The sequence below is a fragment of the Camelus bactrianus genome, chromosome 14, assembly GCF_048773025.1.
Source record: "Camelus bactrianus isolate YW-2024 breed Bactrian camel chromosome 14, ASM4877302v1, whole genome shotgun sequence".
Classification (NCBI taxonomy): Eukaryota; Metazoa; Chordata; class Mammalia; order Artiodactyla; family Camelidae; genus Camelus; species Camelus bactrianus.
In genome coordinates, this window is record NC_133552.1 from 68687034 (window position 1) to 68702944 (window position 15911).

The 15911-nt window shown below is 50.2% G+C and overlaps 2 long non-coding RNA genes across 3 annotated transcripts in view; one reads left to right on the plus strand and one right to left on the minus strand.

Annotated features, from left to right (window-relative positions):
• Positions 1-5476, minus strand: part of LOC123616122 (uncharacterized) — a 21758-nt gene extending 16282 nt beyond the window's left edge. Inside the window, exons 1-3 of one of the 2 annotated variants that reach the window (XR_012511774.1) lie at positions 5365-5476; positions 4712-4915; positions 2613-3862 (exon numbers count right to left, since the gene is read on the minus strand). This is a non-coding gene — a long non-coding RNA (uncharacterized LOC123616122). Of the gene's footprint in view, positions 1-2612; positions 3863-4711; positions 4916-5364 lie in introns of those variants that run through there. The other variant, XR_006723979.2, reaches the window with a different exon arrangement.
• On the plus strand, positions 1620-15183 carry LOC141579789 (uncharacterized). The gene is made up of 3 exons (XR_012511773.1): positions 1620-2317; positions 13124-13373; positions 13724-15183. It is a non-coding gene; the product is annotated as an uncharacterized LOC141579789 (long non-coding RNA).
• Positions 15184-15911: the final 728 nt, after the last annotated feature.

Below are 15911 nucleotides of genomic sequence, written 5' to 3' on the forward strand. Positions count from 1 at the left end.
AGGGGCGCCCTATTTCCGGGCCTGTCCCCCCCACTTCTGTGTCTCATCTGACCAAACGCTTGAGGACGTGCCGTTTCCTCCCGCGGGACCGGAGGGCTGGCTGTGAATGTGCCGGCGCCACACCTCTCTTTTTTCTGTACCTATTTTTCAACACAAGCATTTTATCAACTGGTGGTTGAATGTGCCTCAGTTTCTTGGTCACTGTATGATTATCATTGCTAGAATTTCAAAGGAGCAACAGCTTTCCTGCCAGTCTACATAACTTAGATTGACAAACGTGTGACAAATGTGTCAGATAGAAGCGATGGGAATGTGTCGCTAAGTAATTCAGTTGATCCTGTACATGACGATGCTTTGCGTCTGGAAAATCTGGTTGTGTAAACAAGACAAGTGTTCCTTCCTACAGTTATAAACATTAATATTCTACCCTCAAAAAATGCTTAGTGTGACAATGACTCAACTCAAAAACTAGCATGATGACCAAAAATTATAAAAAACTTTCTGTCCATAAAAAAACATAAAACCCACACCAGGGGAGGACAGGAGAGCAAGGAGGTTACTGGAGCCCAAGACGTGAAGCTCAGCCCGGTCTGGGCTCCGTGAGGATGTGCTGCCTCCATCCTTGCACACCTTTGGTATAAACCGTGCATTTTGGTCACTTGAGCAGACAGCCAGCACAGTTCCAGCTGTTGCATGAGGGAGACTTGACGTCAACCCTGCTGCCACCTCGTCTGACAGAGCTGAGGAGAGAGCAGGACTGACCCATGACCCCCCGCAGCCCAGTGCATCACCAAGAGCATCATTTCTCATGGGAGGGAAAGTGAAGCGGAGGAGGATCTGTCTCACACAGTGCACCAAAAGGAGGGAGTTAGGACGGACGGAGGCAGTCAGCTGTTCTGGGTTTCCTGGGGACAGTGCCTCCCTGGCAAGGAAAACCGACATGTGGATGTGTTTACCCATATTGAGCAGTATCTACTGAGGATCAGCTGTGAGCCAAGCCCTGGTCGCCCAGTTCTAGGTTCTGTGGGTCCAACGGCCAGTGAGGCAGGGTAGGCATGTCTGCTGCCCACCCCCGAATCGTTTCTCCCCCTCCTCAAGCCCACACAGCCTTGGAGGTGTGTGTGACCCTGTGGCGTGTTCTGTAAGCGAAGTATGAGCGGGAGTAACTCGTGTCAGTTCTGGCGGGGCTGTAAGATCTAGTGACTCATTCCTCCTTTGACTCCCTCCAGGGTCTTGCCTGTGCCTCCTGGTGGCACAGCAGGAAGTGGTGGGGCACCTCTCGGGCTGACCCCTACACCCTGGAACATGGCCTGGGGCTCTGGAACCGCCCAGGCCCCCATGGACTTCTCATGAGCCAAAGGCCAAGGCTTGTGGGGCCCAGCGTGGCTCCTCTGGCGGTTTGTGTGCAGTGCTGCCTGGACCATCTGAGGGATGAGGTCACCGTCCCTGTGGGCCTCTGTCCTCGTGAGACGGACAAGCCAGCCCAACGTGGTGTCATTTCAAGCGGAGAGAACGCCGTGAAGGAAGGAGAAGTGAGGACAGAGTGAGTGAGGCTGAGTCACGGAGATCAGGTGTTTAGGGAAGTTTCCAGGGAAGAGATCAGGTATCTGAGACAGAATAAAGCAGGTGCTTCATGGAAAAGCTGAGTAAGGAGCGTTCTGGGAAAGGAGAGGGCGGGCGCGGCTTCCCACACATCCCCAGAGTCCAGGCGAGCTTGGCCTACTGCAGGAGCAGCAGGACCAGCGGGGAGCCAAGTGCGTCCTGAGCGCAGATGAGATGAGCGGTCCGGGCGGCAGGCAGCCCGGGTCACGTGGGGCCCTGCTGGTCAGGTAGCATGGAGGGTCCACGTGGTTCCACGTTCAACAAAAGCCGCGGCAGGTTGCTGAGCAGGGGCGGGATATGACCCAATTTATATTGCAAAAGCATCGATTTGACAGCAAGAAACTTTAAACAGGGTGTTGAGGATTAAAAACCTTGTGGGGTGAGTTCAAGAGAGCCTGAGCGTGATTGGGTGGGAGGTATTGCAGTTGACATCAGTCCAATACTTCGGGAAACTGTTTAACAGTGTCTTTAAAAGTTAGAAATACCTCCATCTCGTCACCCAGCTGTTCTGTTCCTAGACATTCACCCAACAGAGACAAAACCCTGTGCCCCGCAAATACTTGTACACAAATGTTTGCAGCAAGTTTATTTGTGTTCGAGTTGAACCAGAAACAGCCCACATGCCCATCAGCAAGGTGAACAAAGGTGGATGTATCTGTACAATGGGATGCTCCTCACCAGTGAAAAGGAATAAAGTCCATACACACACAGCCAGGTGAGTGACCCCCAGCATCGCTTTGCTGAGCAGAAGGAGCCAGACACGAAGGAGTAAAGAAGGCACGTTCATACAAAACTCTATCGAGGTGAGCCAGTCTGCAGCGTCAGAAAAAGATGGGTCGTCGTCTGGGATAAAAGGGGGAGGAGACGGCAAAGAAAGGTGAGGAAACTAGGATTCCAGACTTTCCAGTGGGTGTGCGTTGGTACCTCACAGTGGCTTTACCTTGTGTTTGCCTGGTGACTGGTAACACTGAGCATCTTTTCACGTGCCTGTTGGCCATCTGTGCGTCTTCTTCTGTAAAGTGCCCTTCAGATCTTCCGGTGTTTTAATTAGTTGTCTTATCTTCTTAATACTGAGGTAGAATCAGCATATTACCTATTAATAGCACATACGTGTGCACAAATACGTATTTTAAAAAAAGATTTCAAGAGTTTCCTTGCAATGTCGCCTCCATCTTCATGATCCTTGCTAAGTAATTAAATTCTCAAGCCTTAGAGATTGTTCCTGTGTCAGTAAACTCTTCCTTATCCCCTGACCCACTTGTATGGTATATATTTTTTAATTGAAAGCTTTCTTTGTACACGTGGCTCCTCACGCTTGGTCACGAAGAATCATCTTTTAGATGCACCTTGATTTTACCTGCTGTTGTTGTAAGTATGGCTTTAATACATGAATGTAAATCGATGCACTTGGATGAGTCTGAGTTTTGAGTGTGTGTGGTTGCACCTGGGCGGTATTTTCATCACATTTCGATACTGTACTTCTGTTGACTTTATTTAAAAAAAAAAAAAAAGAAGAAGTCTTTTCAAAGCTCTGGAAAGGTTTAAATAGCAGCAGCAGGAACCCTGAAGTTTGGAAGGGATTCCCAGTGAAACTGCTGGGACCAGGCACTCTTTTCAAGGGGTAGCACTTTTCATAGAGAAAGTGTGGGACTTGCGGGTCTGCATGATGACATAATGCCGGGGAAGCCCGGAGCACCTCAGAGGCTGAGGGCGAACATTTGTTTCGAAGTGTCACAATGTCCGGAGATTTCCCCATCCTAGGAATTGCATTTTGCCCTGCCAATAATCTGGAAAGACGGGAAGTCTACAAGAATGCCCCGTCACAGGCCATTACGCCAGTCTGAAAGTGTCCGTGTTCCTCGAGAAGGCCGAAGGCCAGGAAGGCTGTGGCGGGGCACGCCAGCGCTGACAGGCGCCCTTTGTTCCGTGCCCCCGTCTCCAGGCAGAGCATCGTTAGGCTTAAGCAGAACACAAAGTGAAGCTCCAGCTGGCTTACTTTTCACTGTGTTTCTGGATTCAGTCATCCCCTGGGGTTTTCGCTCACAGCACCCTTCCTTCGCCTCTTTCTGGGTTATTGGTGCCTCATATTCGGGGGCCCTCCTCTTACCCTTGTCACTGAGCGTTTCTCATGACTAAAGCCAGACTTCTTTGCTTGGTGCAGAAAAGCCCACGGGGCCACTCAAGTGCCAGCGTCGCGGGCAAAGCTCTCCGCCTCTCCTATCAACTTTATTGGTATCATTTGCTCAAAATAGACCCAGACCTAGGGAACAGAGGAGCTGAATTAGCCGCTGACATCATTAGCACACACGCTCCCGCACAGCTCATGCCTTCTACAAAGAAACCGTTGGGTCATTAACCTGTGATCCAGAATAAGCTTTAGTGACCTCAGACAGGAAGTAATTCCAGCGTTCAACACCGCGGGTGACTTCGCTGACTCTCTTATTTATAGTACAAGGGACAAGCGTGCGGCCTGCCTGGCGAAACTGAAAACACTTTCCCATTGGTCTTACTCATCAACATGCTATTAAAACTCTGTTAGAATATTATTAGCTTGTTCAAGCGTCGCCAGGCCTTATCAACTCCAGAATTAACATTTCACCTAAGCGTAGTCAAATGTGGGATTTTTTCTTTGTAATGAACAATCATGTTCCAGGTGCCCTGTGACTCTATGGTAAACAAATTAATCTCTATCTAACACTGTTAATTGGAACAGTATTTAGACCCGTGTCTTCCCGACACTCTTGGGGCCATGACTGTCTCGTAGACCCTCAGGTTGACACAAAAAGCTATCAGCTCACATGCCTTTGTGAGTAGAATTTCTGACCAAAATTTACACATTGTAACTCTAAAGGTTATTATTATTATTATTATTATTATTTTGGCCATCAGAAAACCCTGTGATTTCAGCGTGCGCCTTGGGAAAACCACAGGACACCCTACCCCGACGTCAGCCTCAGTAACTCTACACGGTGAGGACAGTTTCAGGGCACCACAGATTTACGGCCAAATGAAGCCACTTTCATAAAAAAAATCACATGTAACTCCTGAATCCCACGCTGGGACGCTCCAGACTGCTCATCTGATTCACTGGCACAAAGGCACAATTTACCTGGGGAAACGATTATCCTGAAGGGAAAATCACAAATCATCTTCTATGCGAGGAAGGCTTCTCAGTGACCTGTCGGAGGAAAATTCTGTATGGACAGGGCGTCTCTGCAAAGACATGGCGTTCAGAGGCCGTCTATTAACAGGAAGAGGCTGAAGGCTCCAAAGCATCCTTTTTTGCATCAGTTAACGAGTCTGGACTGGAAATCTGTGGAAACAAGCAGATAAACCTGAAGTAAAGCAGAAACAGGCAGAAGTCCTTGGCAGGGCTGACTGCATACTTGTAAGGCTGTGGATGAAGTACTCAGAGCACGACTGAAGTTAATGCGAAATAAATGAATTGTTTGGTGCAGGCGCTTGGCAAGAGAAGGGAACGCACAAAAGAATAGCCTGGGAATTATTACTGAAATACGGAAAGGCTGGGGCGTTTTGCCAGCTTTCCAGTGACTTAATAAGCTGTGACGTTTATAAAAAGCATAGTATGTCCTATGCTTCTAAATTTATAACAAAAACATCAACAAGACTGGCCAGATAGAATTTGTATTCTGGCTACGGCAGCTCATCACTAGGAAATATTAGCATGTATGCACGGAAAACAAAATGCACTTGGCTCATTTTAAAGTTGCATTTTCTTTTTTAGTTAGGACTTTTACTTACATTGATCTGCAGGTAGAAAATGGCTCTATTTCGTCTGATGTGTGTTTCTAATTACCGTGCAGATTTTGGAATCAGGGACTCAGACCTCGCTCCCTGGTTCCCCTTCCCTCCCCCTCTCTCCCCGCTGCTTCCTTCCGTCCCTCCCTCCCTCCTTCCTTCTTGGGTTCCGTCAGCCAGCCTCCCCCACGGAACCGAGCACCCAGCACGAGTTAGTGATTCCCCGGTGAGTGCACTTAACTATTCAATGGAACTAATGCTACCTGACAACCCTTGGACACCCAACAACGTTTAAGTGTGTATCTAATGAAAATCACTTATAATAGAGAAATGGGGTTCCCAGGAAGTCTACCAAGAAACATGTTATTAAGCATGACTCCTAGCCAGTAGTCTCCGAGACAGCCCTCCAAGACGAAGCAAAAGATGGCAAAGCACACAGCACTTGTGACACAGATCTTAGAAAACTGTGTCCACAGGGCCCTAATCTGAGGCACTGAAATGAGCATCTTACACATGTTTTCTTCCCTGCCCCAAACAGAGCCAACTGCCAGCCAGACAGCGATACGGAGACACTTCTCCCTCCTCCCCTCTACTCCCCGCTCAGGGAACAGAAAACTTGGCAGCCAACCCTCAGCTAGAAATGGGTGTTGTTCTGAAGCGTCTGTGCAGGGCGGCTCCCTCTAACCAACACAACACCACAGTCCCCATTTTTCTTACTCTCACTACATCTGCATGAAAAGAAGAAAAATGAAGGAACGTTGAGGTTCAGGAGACAGGAAATTCTGAGCAGTGCAGCTCCGATGAGAAAGTGTTTCTGAAACAGGAAGAGCCGTGTTGGGGACGAGCCTGGGGAGACCTGTGTGTACCTCGTCGATTCAGAGCATCCAAGGGCCGGCGAGGCCCTGAGCGCACGCGCCCTCCGGACCACACGGCGTGAAGCCCAGCTGACGCTGGTCGAGAGTGCCCAGCTGTCTCCATCAGCCTTCGCTGTGCCCCCTCGTCTGCAAGAGGGCATCTGTCCCCACATGGGGCCTGGGGACGCCGGGTGCTGGCCCTCGGTCTGCCTGTCGTTTGGCCAGTGTTGGGTCTGGCTCATCTCTCTTCAGGATGAGTAAATACACAGGTGCCCCGACACAGAGGACGTGGGGACGACCCAACAGGTAAGGGAGGTGGAAGTTGCCAACTAAGCACTGGCACTCGCCATTTGCCTCTACGAGGACTGGACCACGGTGGCACTTGCCATCTACCCTCCTTGGAGTAGATCATGAACCGCGACAGCCACTGACCTCCGACACTCCCTGAAAGGAGTTCGAGGTGGATATCAGGCACGGGGTGCTCTGTGTCCTGGGAAAACTGGCAGAACAGGCCTTCAGGTAATTAGATACTTTGAGGAGAAGATTTTATGAGCCCTAATTCTTGAGTCTCCTCATATCTAGAAAAGCACCAAAATCATTAACAGTGACATCTGCTCCTGGTGACTAGCAGCAGCCTCTGCACGTCCCCCTTCACTGAAATCATATGTAATACTGGGTCTTCCCCCTGCTCTTCAGAGACGCTCCTCAGAGCTCTCTGAGATGGTGTCTCCCCAGCTATAGTCCTCATTTTGACCCAAATGAAACTTAACCCACGGCTCTCACGTTGTGTGATTTTATTTAGGGCCGCAAAATCATCCCCTAAGCTGTCAGGGCCAGGAAAAGCCTCTGAAAATTGACAACACCTAGAACAATGCCTTTTTTTTAAATTGAAGTGCAGCTGATTTACAACATTGTGTTATTTTCTGACGTACGTCATAGTGATTCGATTATACGCGCAAGAATATGTATTATGCTTTTTCATATTCTTTACCACTGCAGGTTATTACAAGATACCGACCACAGTTCCCTGTGCTGTGCAGTAGGACCTTGTTGTTTACCTATTTTGTACACAGTAGCTTGCATCTGCTCATCCCAGACTCCCAATTTGTCCCTCCTCCCATCCGCCTCCTGCCCAGGTCACCCTAAGTTTGTTTCTATGTCTGAGAGTCTGTCTCCACCTAGATTATCTGACAACCTTAATGGGATTCAACAAAGGTCTCCAGGAAGCCAAAGGAAAAGTCCATAAAACTTACAAGAAAGGGGACATGGATGAGAAAGTGAAAAATTAAAATAATTCAAGTGCAATAAAGCAAACAAATCAGTGTGGGGAAGAGTAGATGGTGGCAATTAGTACTGTCAAAAACAACTCAGCACTGTGGGGTGAGCTGGAAGATCTCCAGAACGCAGAGGGGAAGGGCAAGGCGAGGAGGAATAACAAAGACGCTGCTTTTGCACAGAATGGAGAGTGCAAGCATGACTGATGGAGATGACTTGAAGATACAGATTGAAACACACAAAGAAAATCAAGGAAATAAACATCTGGAACCACGGCATTTTTATTGCAATCAGAAGGGAAATTGCCACAAGCACAGAGGCCATAAACCAGCTCTTAAAGGAAACAAACATCACACTGCCCTCAGGTGTCCCAGAAGCCCAGTGACATGTTAGACAACCACAGGGTCTGTGATGCACTGTGTGATAGTGAAGATGGGAGAGATAAAACATGGGCAAAAAATTAGACAGATACAAAGGAAAAAGCAGAGCGCTGGTATAGTTTAACGTAATTTTAGGATACGCAAGAACAAAATTAAATGGGGCTGGCGTTATGAAATGTTGATAAAGGAGATAATCTAAATAGAAAACAGAAAGATCTATGAACCCTAATGTATCAAAAAATATAGTATCAGAAACTTAAATTAAGATCTGTTAGATTCAAGGAGGTCACGTAATGATAAATATCATTTCTGTAGGACTCTAAACGTAAGCCACACGCTCTGAATGTTTGCAACCCAGATATTAAAGAAGCATCCCATGTGATCCCCGTGAGGTACATGCAGACAGTTGGTTGCAGCAGTGCTTGTAATAGGAGAAAGTAGAGAAGTAACAGAAACAGTCCTCAGAAGAAGTGTTAGAAGTAGTGGAAAAAATATTAAATTATGATGATTGATCAGTCAAATAGATTTTTTTCCTATGGAAAAGTTGAATTAAGAACGAATGGGGAATATGTTATTTGTTTAACAGAAGAAATGAAAGAAAATGAAAGAAAGGAAGGAAGGAAGGAAGGAAGGAAGAGAGAGAGAGAGAAAGGGAGGAAGAGAGGAAGGAAGGAAGGAAAGGAGAAAGAAGGAAATCCCAAAAGGCAGGCCATATAAGACTATCTCACAACTCTGGGTAAGAGGAGGACTGTTGGTGGCAGGTTGTACATTCCCCAGATGCCACCTCACTATCTCCTGTTCCACGTGTCCCCCCCACAATATGACAGCCACTCCCCATCAACAGGTGTAATCAAATTCCCTTCCCATGGCTCTGGGAGCATGAGGAAGTGATGCTCTGTAACTTCCAATGCCGGATCACAAAAGTCAACACCCCCTCTGCCCAGTTCACTGGCGCTCTCACCTGGCGAACCTGGACTGGCAGGTAGAAATTTGATGACTGGAGGCAGCTATGCTGGGAGGAAGGCCAGCCACACAGGCGGCCTCGGGCCAGCAGCCCTCGTCTTTGAGCTGTCCCAGCCCAGGCATTGGCTGTGTCAGTGACCAAGACTTCGGGTGATTTTCAGCTGTGGGGTCCTCAGTGAGTCCTCCCAGTGCAGACCCCCACCGTCGTGGGGAAGAGACAAGCCATGCCCCGGGCTCTGCGTGAGTTCCAGGCCTTTGTGATTTGCAGGCACAGGTAAATCTCACGTGACTTATGCTGTGGAGTTTTGTCGTGAGCAGAACTGTTAGGGGTTGAATTGTGTGCCCTCGAAATTCAAACACAGAAACCCTGGCCCCCCAGGGCCTCCGAATGTGACCTCACTTGGTTGTGACAGGTGTAACTGGTTGAGATGACATCAGAGTGGAGTGAGTATCTAATCCAACGTGACTGGCGTGCTGATGGAAAGGGGCAGTTTGGACGCAGACCGCACACCAGGAAGATGGAAGCAGAGATGGGCACTGCTCCTGCACGCAGCAAATGCCAAAGGCAGCCAGCAAAGCACTGGAAGCCAGACAGGAGGCTGGAATGGATTCTCCCCGGGGTCTCGGGAGGAAGGAGCCCTGCTGACACCTTGATCTCAGCTTCCTGTCCTTCAGAGCCGGGAGACGGTCCATTTCTGTCCTTTCAGCCACCGCGTCTGTAGTATTTCATTGTGGCAACTGCATAAAATTGGAACCAGGATGTACGTTTATATTCCTATTTCTAGATAGTTTGGCCTAAAAATTCCCTGTTTGTCAAGATCATTTTGCTACCTGGTTACTTTTACCTGAAGAGTTAGACAGGTGAGTGGCTCTGCCAGGTTGGGGCCACCCCCTCTTTTTCTTTCCCACCTTTTGCATTTTTACAAGGTGTGGCAACAAATGTAGCGCAGGGCAGAACCCCCAGCAAAGCCCTGCTGGGGAACTTTGGGCTCACCCCACGTCACTAACCCATACTTGGGGACGGTCACTCCACCGACGCAGTCACCTCATTCCACCTGACAGTCTGTGTCACCCTGCTTTGTCCGCAGCACGTGAAGCACCTCGTTACATGGCTGGCCGAAATCCTGACCGACGCAGCAGAATTGTCACCATGTGCCAATTCAGTCACTCAGATCTGTGACTCAACGTGTGTTAACTCGGGCTTGTGCCAAGCCAACCACAGGCATGTGCCGTAACACAGGTGATGTCCTGGGCAGAACCACGTTACACAACTGCGAAGGCAGGAGAACGTGATCCGAGCAGGTAAATCTGATGTCTATCCCGAAAAATAAACAAATCAAATGACTTGAGAAGGGGCCACTAAAAGGAAAACTGTGACCACCAGACACCGTGAGGGAACGTGATCGCAGACCCTCCTCATTCATAAACAGGGCTTCAGCTGGTGGAGACGTGTGTCCCTGTCGGCACCGACGTGGATTTATTAGCAACTTGGATAGTGATGCAGAAAAAAGGCTCAGCCGTTATCTTCAAATAACACAAAACCAAACAAAGGCAAACTGAATTGCATGTCTTCCAAAGGACGTTTTAAGCCCCCAAACGCCAGTCTAATCATGCAAGAAATACTGTGCAATCGCAGATTTGGGAAATTCTACAGGACACCTAACCAGTACCCGCCAAACTGCCAAGCCTGTGACAGACAAGGGAAGGGAGGAGACAGGGGAGACACAAGGACCAACGCGGTGGCCCCCGGACAGGATCCAGGGGGCTCGGCCAGACCGGGCCTCGGCTAACCAATTCCAGGACCACACTTCCTATACTCGAAATCAGTAACTCTTCCTGCCACAACTCCTTCTCGCCTAGACTCAAAACTGGCAAAAATGGGTCCTCTTAGAAAGACTGAGTTCAGCTGGAGAAAAATGAATGAAAACCAAGTACGCACGTGAGCGTGAGAGAGAGCCGAGAGGTGCTCAGGGAGCAGGTGCCGACGACAGCGTAAGGGGCTTCAAAGCTCCCCGTGAGTTAGGAGGCCCCCCAGCCCCTCCGCAGGCACCTTAGGTATTCAGGGTGGGCTGGCCAGCGGGATTTCCAGACCTGCTGCAACGCTCTCCCCTCCCAGGAGCGCAGAGCTGGTTTGCAGACTCGCTGCAGCCCAGCCTGTGGGCCCCGGTCCCCGGTCCCCCTGGGGCCAGCCCCGCAGATCGCAGGCGGCTTTGCGGGAAGCGCTGGAGGGACTGCCACGGACCTCCTTGGTTCTGCTCTTCCTCCCTGGCTGCAGGCTTCAAAACCTGAGGCATTTCCTCCTGTTCTGCTTCAGCTGAAATCTCTAGTCTGGTCCCGGGGAAAACTGGCCTGTGCTCCATCTGTAAGGCACACTCGTGTCTCCGACGGCCCGGAACCTACCTCCCCTGCCACTCAGGCGACAACCAAATGGGTCCACCACTGCCTGCGCTGAGATTATAAGCAAAAGTTTTCCTATTTCTTAGCACACTTTCAGTTGCATGTTTTCCTCCCAGTTCGGAGGGACCGAATTTGCTTTGGATCATCTCCGGTACCTCATCCTTGCAGTCATTCTTGCATTTGACTAGCAAATTACCGAAGTTTTTAGGAAATCGTGTGAGTCTACTAAGAAACACGGCAGCGTAACCTAGTGATTAACAGCCTAGACTCTGGAGCGAGGCTGTCTTGGGTTTCAGCCTGCACTGGGTGGAACTAAGCAAAGCACCTGGGTTGCGGGGTGGTGTTTGCCTGTGTGCTTGTCTGGGCCTGGCTGGCTCTGGCTGCAGATGGGCGCAGTGCCTGGAATGACAGCCCCCCTGCGAAGGGCCCACTGCTCCGAGGCGCTCCTCTTTCACACTGGGCAGTAAGGCGCTGAGCTCTGTCGTGAACCGTGAGGGAGAGGAGAGCGCTGGTGAACAGCGTGCAGAGGGGACAGCGGGAGTGCAGACACGCCCACGAGTGCGAGAGCCGCTGGCCTCCTGGAGGTGCCACTCACGGTTCACAATAAGCCTGTTGAGGAGATCAGAATTCTAAACAGGACCCATCGCATCCTTACCCTTTGCCGTCTACAGGGAGCGGCCAGGACCACGACTGGGGTGACGAGGAAAGGCTCCCATTGACTACTTTTCCGTATTTTCATCTTCCTGCTCTTGGCTGCTGTGGAGAAAAAGGACTCGGCGGGGAGCGCTCTATGTGGACGCACGAACTGACTAGGATGCTGGCTTGTAAGGTGGTTTGAACTGATGGTGGCCAGGGTACATCTTCACTACTTTGCTTTCCCCCCGTGGATGCTGTGGGGTGTCCCTGCAGGGAGGTGCTCACTGAGTGTTTGCTAAGTTGCTCAGGCCAAAAAGAAGCTGGGGGTCATGGGGGATGCCAGCCGGCTGAGTCTGGGGTGCTCACACTACGCTCCCAGCATCAAGATGGGCATTTTTGTTGGTCGAACTTGCTGTTGGAGCTGCTGCCACGCTGGCCCCTGCAGCCACAGGCCTTATATAAACAGGTCTGCCAGGGTGCCTTCCACCCACGGGTGTCTGCTGGGTGATTTCGGTGCCCTGAACAGACAGAGGTACCCTCCTCTGTCCCATAGCCTGGCAGTGATTCTCCCGCGGTGACCTTAGAAATACTTCGGGAATATCTACAGACAACTGGCCTGCCATCCGCCAGCTCACGTGAGAGAGTTCGTGTGATTTCACTCTCTGCTGAAACAGCACTTTGTCAGACATACGTATTTGGTACCTAAATGTGATTGTTTTGCTCTAGCAAGACACAGAGTAACACATTTCCAAGGGCCCTTCTCAGGGATGGCGCAAAGATGGCATTGCTATCCAGGTGCTTAATTTGACAGTGATAGCTATTATGAATGCATCTTCTATGTGCATTCTGATTTCTATAACCTCTTTCAAAACAGAGCTTTTGTGTGTATGTGTATATGTGTGTCTATAACCACTCACCAAATAAAGATCCCTTTGTGTAAATTATGGGCTCTTATTGATGAAATTCTAGGATGCGTTTATGCGTTACCCCAGCTAATGAAGGCAATTAGATAACAAAAAGTTAAAGAACGAATAAGCTGTTAAATCAACTCTTTAGATTAATGGTCTCCAGAAGGGTGCTTCCCGAGGGCCACATCAAAGCAGAAGGAGAGCTGGATGGATGAGAGACCGATTTGCATATGATTTGTATGTAATTTGTATGTCATTAGCATATGTGTGCCATTAGCATATGTGAAAGTCTTTTAAATTTCAAGTTAAAATTTGTCCCTTAAGATGTCTTCTCCTCTTTTCTATGCAGGCTCATCCAATCACGGATGTGGCAGGCCTGTTAGAATATTATACAGTGAAAAAGATGAAATTGTGACAAGCTGGCTGAAAATGTCATAGAACAATGAGTGTTACCTCAAAGTCTTTGCTGAGCCATTAATAGCGCAGGGTTTGGAGAGCATCCCCTTAGATGGATGAGGAAGATGGAAACGGTGCTTCTAGCCCCGCCTTGATCAAGGGTGTCTAACCTGGTTACCAACCGCTTCTACCTGCGGCACAAGGTGAGTTTTACTCTACTTAATTTTTTTTTATAAGGTTAAGATTTAAAATTCTTGAAAGTACCAAATGCAGGGCCAGCCTCAAGAAAAACTGAAAATCAGTATTTCTCGTCCTGGGACCCCCTCTCTGTCCCGGTGTACTTCCTTTGTTGCTGTTAGTTGCTTCCCTCCCACTTCTGTCTGAAGCCCACAGTCCTTGCTGTCTGCTGAACACCAGCTCTTCACCCAAACAAAACCCGCTCTCAGAAAGGGTCTCATATCAGTCATTTGCAGCTTAGTATAAATTTGTGAACAGTTCATTCATTCAACAATAGCCATTGAGCACCTACCTTTCATTGATTCTCTTTTTTAAGCATGTTTTCTGAGCACTCTGAAGATTCCAACTACTGTCCTGAAGACACAAAGACCTAATCCCAGGCTCTGGCCTTGGGCCCACAGTCTGCCGAGGGGAGAGGAGCAGAGGATGAGGAAAACAGTGTTCAGAACGGAGAGTTATCAAACTGTGTTCCCTCCAAGTTCACTGGAAGTCCCAACCCCCCTGCACCTAGAACGGGACCTTATTTGGAGACAGAGTCTTTAGGGAGGAAATCAAGTTGGAAAGAGTTTATCAGGGCAGGCCCTAGCCCGATGTAACCGGTGCCCTGCTAAAAGGGAAATTTGGGCACAGAGACAGACAGCGAGGAAGATGGGGTGAAGAGACAAGGAGACCCGGGGCGGGGGTGGGGTGGGCCCCTCCTCGGGCCCCCTGGGCGTGGGCTGCCAGCCCCCACTGCTGTGGGACAATCATTCCTGTTGTCCCAGCCTCTGCGTCTGTGCCGCTTTGTTACAGTTGCCCTAAGAATCTGATGTATGCTACGAGCAGGCTTCTAGAGGCCCTTGGAGAAAAGCCGTTCCCTCTGTCTTTGGGATCAAAGAAAGCTTCACCAAGAAAGTCTATGGTAAGACAAGTTCAAAAATGCCTTTCCAGACCCGCAGGGCAGAGCCGTCTTCCTCCAGCTCAGAGAAAAACACTGAACACGGAGAAGCAGACGCTGCGGAAGGTCGTCGGGAGGACCCGTGAGGCAGGTCTGTGGGCCGCCCCGCCCCGTGCCACCAGCGCCCCACGAGAGCTGCCGCCCCCGACCCTGTGACTTGCCTTTGACTTTGATACCACTTTACACAAAGCCCCTAAACACGGCCAGCTTTTCTGACACTCAGCTAACAGCGCACTGATAAATGGAAACAGCAGCGGTGTTCCACGCGATTCATAGCTGGTGTCGTCTTTCTCAAAGGAACCAGACGTCACTTGCTCTCTGACCATCTGAGCCCCGTCCCTCTCTGCTCTGGGAGCCCTGGTTCCAGCTCAGATGTTCTGCTTTGTCACCAGCTCCAGAAACAGCAGCTGCAACTTGCAGGACAAATCCTGGTCCCCAGACCTTCAGCGGCCTTCACTCCAGCACCGACAAGACGACCTTGGGTCCCAACCTTGAGACATACCCCAGTCCCAGCAGCACGCTGAGCAGAGCGCTCGCCCTGGGAGGGTGTCAGTCTACTGCAGCGCCACCCAGAGAAGCCGAGGAACCAAACCGGACTTCTCGTTCGGTGTCCATCACGTCTCTCCTGTGCACCAGATACAACTTCTAGCAAGTTCTGGGGACATGGGAGTGAGCAAGACACAGCGCCTGCCCTGAAAGGACTCCCCACCTGTGCGGAGTCTGTCACGGCTCTCCTACCGGGAGCTTTGAGACAACTGCAAAATACTCCGCAGGCTGCGCGGGGCTGAATCGCAACAATTTAACAAACATGGATACTATTAAAATATTTTATTTTTCCATTCTTTTGTCAGCTCGGGTTTTTTGGTTCCTTGCTCTGAGGGTAGAAAGCAGCACAGAAGGGAGCTTGCAGTCCAGCGGACTTTAGTTACGTGGCGTGTAGGGGTGGGGAGGAATTCTGGAGAGTTCAGGAGGTGTCTGCAAAGGTCCGTCTCCACGCTGGGGCTGGGTCATTGGATATGTTCACACTTGTTGATCAAGCTGTGTGCAGCATGCCCAGACGGCCCCTTCTGCAAGGAGGAGAAGGCTCCCACTCCAGGTCCACAGCCCTGGCCCCCTGTCTGTCGGCTTGACTTTCTGGCTCAGGCCCGACCTACCAGAAACTGAGCTCAACAATGACATCTCTAAGTTGATTAGATGAGGTGCTCATTCTGAAGACCAGTACCCTGCGGTCCAGCTCAGCTCACGGCGCCCTCACAGGACCCGCCCCTTCTGGTCCCCCTGGGAAATGCCTTGGTCTTTCCTGTCTGTAAGACTCACCCCCCAGGGGCAGCTTCCTGTGGAAACCGCAGGACGCTCACGTAGCCTTCTCTAGTCGCCCTGCCCTGCTGGACATGCCAGCAAAGGTGCCTGCACACTCTGATCCCTCCTCTCTGCTGACACCCCACCAGCCACCACCCGGTGGGACCAAGGGATGACACCAGGGCTGTCCTGAGCTGAGAGCCACCCCTGAAGACGCCTGGTGTGGAAAGATGGACTGGCCCTCTCAGAAGCCCCCTTCGGGAGATTG